The sequence below is a fragment of the Epinephelus moara genome, chromosome 14 (assembly GCF_006386435.1).
Source record: "Epinephelus moara isolate mb chromosome 14, YSFRI_EMoa_1.0, whole genome shotgun sequence".
Lineage (NCBI taxonomy): Eukaryota > Metazoa > Chordata > Actinopteri > Perciformes > Serranidae > Epinephelus > Epinephelus moara.
Genome location: NC_065519.1, coordinates 14,724,796 through 14,733,033, shown reverse-complemented (window position 1 = coordinate 14,733,033; position 8,238 = coordinate 14,724,796).

Below are 8,238 nucleotides of genomic sequence, written 5' to 3'. Positions count from 1 at the left end.
ACCACAAAAATACAAACAGATTTCGTTGCTCGGTGAGTTTGGTGAGGAGGCGGTCGGGAGATTTACAGAGAGTCGAGCCTTCGCAGAGGAGCAGCAAATTGTGTTGTAACTGCTTAGTTCAAAGGGTATTCTGTTGATTTATCAGTTGAAGTTTTGCATTTTGGCTCTGTAGTTTAAACTTATGAGACAATCAGAGCAGGTGGCTGCCATTTAAGGCATCGTCTTTGACATCTTGACTTCATCCTGGTGCTCTGTTTTTTGATTTAGCAGCAGGAGAGGAAAGGAATTGCCTGGCAAGCGTCTGGCCTTCATGTTACAGCGGTGGACATATTGAAACACCTGTTTAGATTTATTGTGTTTGGATAGTTGGCAGTGGATGGATTCCAGCACCCTGCTTCTTGCACATGTGCTGCCAAGAAGACACACACACTCACAATGCAACTATCTTAAACACTCACACACACTCACACACATGAACGAGTAAACATCAAGAGTACATATTTGTGCAGCCCAACACACACGTTGACACACCATATTCCTTACAAGTTTTACAAATGGCTTGGTCAAAAGATCAATCATAAAAGCAGACTTTCTGGAAGTCTGTGTTAATGCCTTTCGTTTCTGAACGTACCCCCGCTGAGTTCAGGCACACAGGAGAAGAAACAAGAGAGCAAGGCGGGAGGAGAACAGCACAGTCCAACAGAGAAAAGAATAGTGGAATCAGAGCTGACCATACGTCAGTCTGCCCTGAGATCACCTTTGACACGGCCCCACCTGTCAGCACGGACCTGAATCACGCTCCCGCTTTTTCTCTGAACCCAACCGCATTAAACCCAGAGCAAATTCACTGTGCAGCCTTTTCTGGTGCCGTGCCAAAGCTCCTCTTTCTGCCGGCCTGCATCTATCTATCTGGTGTACAGACTAGAGTTAAAGAGGAGCAAATAGATACGCCATCTGGCAGTTGTCTGGCCTTCGCTGTCTGTGGGACATATGATGGATTCTATCGGGAAAAGACGCCAAAACACAAAATGGCTGAGGTCAGTAAGTTTAGGAAATCCCAAAAGTGGGAGAGGGCTGCGGATCTTTGTTGTTTGAATGTTAGAGAGGGATCTGGTGCTGTGGATTTGGATGCTGTACGGGTTGGTGTCTTATATCAAACTTTAAATCACAAGAAGTGTCAGTATTTACTAGGCGTCTGGACTCCAGTCACAAATTCAATGACTTTAACTCAGCTTGACAAAATCAAGGAAGACCTGCAACTCGACTTGGACTTTAACACCACACCAGTGACTTTTGACTTCACACGGACTTGAGCCTTTTGACTTGATAACTTCCCCAAAGATTTAAAAGTATGTTATTTGAGAAGCATACCACAAATCAATTGATTTCCCTCCATTTCCTGAATCAGCTCATCTTAATGCTTTTCATACTCAGCAAGTCGACACTTAATTCCCCAGATTCACTTTGTTTAAACAAAGAACTAATGTTACGTTACTGAGTGCCCGTTTGAAAAAATTATACTAAAGATAAGTTTGTTCATGTACAAAAACTATGTGGCAGTCAACAACAAAATTGCAGTATGCTAAAGGTACAAGACTGAACAAAATTACAGATGGAGACGCAACAAATTCCGACCTCGTTTGACATTTGAAGTTACATAAAGAACAGTATGTCTATTTTAGTATTACTGTCACATATTTAGCGACTTAATGTGGGTGTCATGAGCTTACTGTGGTACATGTTAATAGTACTATGTGCTATGAATGTGCAGTGTCAGCACTACTTTTAAGGAAGGGCGGTTGCACTTGTTTTAACAAACCTATTTAAAGAAATGAATGTCAATTTAAAAAAAAAACATCCATGATTTTAGTTAATATATTGTTACTCAGTCATTAAAGCAGTGTTACATTTGGTGAAACTTGCATTACGACTTGTTTGGGACTTGAAACTTAGAGTTAACCCTCAAAGACCAAGACAGCCGCCCAGGACTAAAAATAGCTATTGCTCTTAAATGTTTAATAACTTTTAAACCACTACATCTATCCACATACTTTAAAAAGTCGCGTAAAGTGGAGAATCTCAGCTTTTCTATGGTATCACACATGTCTTGTTTGGACATTCAGAGGCTCTGTAGTGAGCGTGAATACACCATCACATTCTGCAGCATTGATTAGCCCATATACCTCAGTCCTCTGAGCCAAGCAGCAACATTTGTGAATGCTTAGTCCCACCCACGTGTTCCAATTGGTTCAAAATTTCACTGTGGTGGTCCAAGACATCATCCACACCAATCAACATTGGTTTTCAGAAATTTGAACAAACACGGAGAGAAATCGAGAAGAAGTAGGCACAGTTGCTTGCATGAAATCGCACAAAAATCATGACGGAGCACAAAGCAGGACCAAGATGGCAAAATGTCAGAGCACAGCCGAGAAAGCATTGGGACATTGAATCCCCTACAACACTGAAGTGAACCCTCGTCAGGTTCAGACGCAGGCAGCGAGTGCAGTGAGGAGGGGTACAGACAGCAGATCCATTTATTTCGAGAATGTAAGAATATAGGAATACACCCGTTTTTCTCTAATAAATGCAGATAATTAATGGCTATAACTTGCTAAGGGAAGGCTAGGTGTGGACCAAAATTCATTTGGAAGTCCAACACATCTAACTACAACTTTCTAAAAACAAATCATGGGGTTCTGTTTGTGTTCACATTAAAAAAACAACAACACCAAATTTTTACCGGTGTTTTTTTTTTTTTTTTTTTTTTTTAATTCTGTTAAATGTATCCATTATCAGACAAAGCAAATGTAAAATTGTGACTTTGAATGAGGGTTAGACTGAAACTTCAGGTTCTCCTGAATAAAATGATGTATGGCACCTGATGCTGACCCCTAGGATGAGTTAGAAAATCAAAATAAATATAGGACAGTAAGGCGACCCCAAAACTGTTCTAGGTCTTTAAGGGTTAAGGACATGAGGTTTGCCTGTTTTGACTTGGGACCTGACTCAGGACTTGCCTGTCTCAATTTGGGACTTGAGTTCAAAGACATGAGACTTACTTGTGACAAAACAATGACTTGTTCCTACTTCTAGTTTTTATAGTTTGTTATACTGAAAGACAAATCAGATAGAAAAATCTCAGTGTCTATCTTTCGATCCTCTTGAGAGGCCAGCTGGTATCCGTTCCGCCCTTTCTGGTGGTTCATGTTTGTCGTCACGCTGACGCATGTATACGCTATCCTAATTAGATGGTTGGGGGACCCAGACAACCGTTTGCCAAGGCCAGACGGGGTTCTTCCCTTTCCTGTGTGTCATAGCATGACGTCACAGTCTGGGTACCAGGGCACCCTATCATTGGCATGATCGGGCAGGACGTGATGTGTTTGGGGAGTGACTGAGCCAACCTCAGAGTCCTGTCACAGTCCCAGTCCACCACGCAGCCCAGGTTTAGGAGGAAGTAGCCCATGTGCCAAGGAAGTGTGGGCTGTGCCACTTCAATCCAGGAATTCTTATCATGTTGACTTTTCAAAAGGGATGCACCACACTGCGGTTTAGTCTGCAGCTGGGACAACAAAGTGATGAATGGAGCGGCTAGTGAGGAAGGGATATGCCCACACACTCACCTCCTCCCTCTCTCCTTCTCCCTGTACGCCCTCAATCAATTCACACACACATACATACACACACCGGTCTCGAATCCTGTGGCAGCCATCCGGGTGGAGAAATTTGCGAGCTGTGGGGCTCTGCAGAGCCACTCTCCAGGGCCGTGGCCATAAAACAAAAGCACTTGTAACATGAAAGAATTCCTGCAATTTACAAGAGGAAGTGGAACATCTGAGGGACGATGTTTGAATTCTCAGTTTGCTCTTCATGGGCGAGGTGTCAAAGCCGGGGTGGCTGCCGCTGGCTGATGTTTCCCCCTTTCCACCACTGCTGCCACCACCACCCCACAAGTCAAAGCCCCCCCCCCCCCATCCCACCATCCTTATGCACTCCCTTCAATGCTAAATGTACTTCCTGTTCCCCATTACACCGCCATGTCTCAGTGACCAGTGAGACCTCAGTAAAACATGTCCACCCTGAGTGCAGGCACCCACCGCGCACTGCTCAGGGGCCGTCAAGGGCTTCACTTTGAACCTGGCAGCTCTGGGGAACATTCCTGCCTTGAAAGGTTTATTTGGTTATCTCTCCAAATGCCCCGAGGTGAAATATACTGTTAAGTAAACTAAGCTGATACAAACCAGTTGTAGGCATGCAATAGTAAACAGATTGTAACCGCTCATGAAATGGTTGCTGCCTGCATCGGTGCAGTGTGCTGCACACTGTCTGCCTCCACCCCGCAACGTCAGAAATAGCAGGTTTTTCTCATAATGCACAAGAACTTTAGATGGACGTTTGCCTCGAGGCAACGTGGGGTCTGAACTTTTCCAGGTCCTCTGGTTTTGTGTCTTATAATTGTCTGTACTTTTATGACAAGACTCTGCATATATTGCACAATTCCGACATTTTATAGAAGCAAGGACTTTGTTTTTAGTTTTAATGTGTGCAAAGGTACAACCATTCTTTGCAAAACAGTGTGTAGTGAGTGTGTAACCTGCATGTGTTTGTGTGTTTGCAGTTTTCCAGAATTTGGTCTGCATTCATGTGGATAATTATAACTTTATGGAGATTTTTTTCCCTCCCTTCCTTACAACCACATCTGCAGCAGAGGCAAATAGTAGAGGAAGGGTGGAGGCCAAACTTTCTGGTTCTCTCTCTTTCTCCTCTCTCCATTTCTGTCTCTTTCTCTTTGCTGCCTGCCTCCTCTCCCTCTCTCTCTACCCCTCCTTCCTTCTGTCGCTCATCTTCCTCCGTGGCCCGGACCACCTACGTTTGGAGCCTTGGGTGGACCCAGAACCATTGCTATCAGCGCAAGTGTACTCAAACGTCCCATAATGACTTCCACTTAGAGCCAGTCCATAAACACTCTCAGATGCACAGAGACACACTCTCAGGGCTCAGGCAGGCTGGCTGCATGCTTTTCTCCTCCGCAGAGGCTGCAGTCACTTAGCTAGTTTCCTTAATTCCTTTCTTAATAGGAATCTGTTTGTTTGTTTGTGCATTGGTTCAGTGCTGTTTATTTGGCTGCCCGTTTTATGAGATTTTGCAAAGTCCTTCGAGCCACCCTAGGAGCTGTGCTAACCTCACATATTAAACTTGAAGCTTTTTACAGTAACTCGTTGAGTTTTCCGGCAGTGGTTAGACATGCGGCGAGGCTACCTCCATGAAGATTTGCCCGTCGGAGCGGCTATATGACTTTGAACTGTCCCCAAAGCTACAAGTCCCACGCCTGTGGACGATGATGTCAAGCCATATTGTGTAATTATGTTTTGCGTTGTGTTAAATACCATAAAACTCATGGACACTGCGAGGGTGGAGCTGACATATTCCTTTAACTCATTGAATGACCTCAAGCTCATTTAAGTGCAGTAAAACGCTGCGATTGGTTTAGTGAAACCCTGAAGAGGATGTTGTGTGATTAAAAATGTCAGTTTGTTCTGCGTTATTTGTTTGTGTTCTCACAGATGTCACTTTTAATCTATGTGAGTATTGAACTGAAGAATGAGTAGTAAAATTATTAACAGTGATTCCATTATATGATCAGCACTTACAGGTTCAATGTTTAAGATATGAGTAGAATTTTTGTTTGAAACATTCAAAAAAATGAAACAACATTGTTTACAGAATTTTAAGTAGTATCAGTTTTAACATTATGTCAAAGACCACTATATATTGGGCTGCAGACATATCTAATGAAATGAGCATGCTAACCACCTAGCCTCAACTTGTCCTGCCGTTTAATACCACTTATATCTCGTGAGGTGATGCAATTCAGTCTGCCCTCAGTTCAACATGGGAGGACAAAGTGGTAGAACTACAGACCCGGTTGTTGCACAGTAAACACTACTTGAGTGTGAATGGTTGTCTGTCTCTATGTGTCAGCCCTGTGATAGTCTGGTGACCTGTCCAGGGTGTACCCCGCCTCTCGCCCAATGTCAGCTGGGATAGGCTCCAGCCCCCTCGCAACCCCCAACAGGATAAGCAGTTACGGAAAATAAATAAATGAATGAATTAAACAATAAGTTTAATAAAAATGTAAATGTACGTTTGATAAATCACATTTTCAATGCAATAGTTAACCGTAAACTGCTGCAATAAACTCCATCACCTTCACATTTACGTTTGTTTACTGTGTGTTTCTACCAAAAATGTTTTGCGTTGGTCAGAGGGTACTTGGCTGAAAGAAAAAATTTCAAAGCAGCACAATATTGAAAAAACTTTGAGAATCACTGGTATAAACTACAGGGCGACACCACACTTGAAAATTATAAGAGCAATGTTATTTTGACCGGCTCTCACAGTTTTAGCAGTTGGGTGTATTCTTAGTAGTTGGCTTTTTTTTACATTAAATAACTGATGACTATAAATTTAGATTGTATAGACCCAGACTGGTGAAAAGATGCCCCCTATTTCTTTAGAGCGTGTGGCCAGGCATTAAACATTGCACCATTAAAGGATAGCTGAATTCTTGGGTCTTACTTTTGAAGTTGTGTTGATAATTGTTGCGGCTCATTCCTGTTTTAAAGGTCTATTGTGTAGAATTTAGAGACATCTAGTGGTGAGGTTTCATATTGCAAGCAGCTGAAACTTCTCCCTTGTGCCAAACTTTTTGGGAACTACAGTGGCCAATGCGAAAGGCCCCGTCTAAAGCCAGTGTTTGGTTCATGTGTTCTGGGCTACTACAAAGACGTGATGACTCATGGAAGTGAACCCGATCCATTTGGAGATTTAAAAGAGCTCACCCTAAGGTAACTAAACATACTTATTATTATACACTAATGAAAACATGATTATGAATATTATGCCAGTAGATTCCCCTTAACCCTACACACTGCAGGTCTATCAGGCTTTAACTGCACAGAGTCAACTGTAGAATCAATTCATTGTTGGTTTTGTTTGTTAAATGGAATTTAATCACATTAAGAAAACTACAGAATATCACCAGACACTCTTTTATGAAATCGCACATTAGCACCTCAGCAGACAAAATCTCTCACATGACCCTGACACCTGTAGACACTGATTTGAACTTTATCATGTCAGAGGAATGTCAGAAAAGTCCAGCGACAGCATCTGTATCACAACACCTGGAGTTTATCTACCAGCGAGATAAACACAAATATTCACACATCATTCTGCGCAAAACCTCCTAAACACATCATACACTCCCCGTTGTCAGAGATTAGGTGGACTATCTCCTGCCTGCTCTGACAGGATAAGAGAGATAGGCCTTTTGGAAATGACATTTTTGCCAGCAGACTGTAAAGACCGTTACGTGACAACACATCATCTCCCGAAGGTTGGGGGAAAAAAGAAAGGAGAGAAAAAGAGAAGATTGAGATCAGACTTTCAGCTGCTCTGCTCCCATCTTCTATCAGTGTTGACATTTCAGTGTTTTATATCATGTCAGAATGTGGTTTTGAATATGTGCCACTGACATTGCGGTTCTGAAGCCGAGCTGTGGAAAACAGATTTGAATGTGTTTCGGTTTTTTTTTTTCTCGCCTGTTTAGGATTTCCAAACCAAACATGAATAGACCCTGATATTCTATATAAATGACAAGCATGTGCTCATGTTCACACAAATCCAGAAATGAATCAAAGACAGTCAGATAAAAACATCCAATAGCCTCTTTCATCTGGATTGTTTAGAATTTTTCCATCTCGTGTTTATCCCTCGAGCGAAACTATGCATCTTGTTTTGCAATCAGCTTGCCTTTAATCTGTTTGGGACATTGTCTCCCCCTCTATCAGTACACAGGTGAGTTATCACTGCAGCCCTGCATCCTGCCAAGCGTGGGGTTTCACAGCTCAGGGGCCACTATCAGGACTCGCACTGAACAGATATCTTCACATGTGGGCCAGAGGGCGGACATGTCCACAGCTCACAAGATCAGACACAGTGCTGAGCCCTGCCATGATATGCCTGCTCTGAGGTGATGTTGCAAACCTCGGGAGATTACAGATGAGCAGATTTGGGATATCAAACATGCGATGGGGCAGAGGGTGTTAGGTTTTCTGAGTAACTGAGAGAAGATGGTTCTACTTAATGCTCTGTTTAAAACTTCAAACCTGGAATTTAAAAAATCTTATGAAGACCAAACATGAGCAGATAAAATCACTCAACTTATGACAT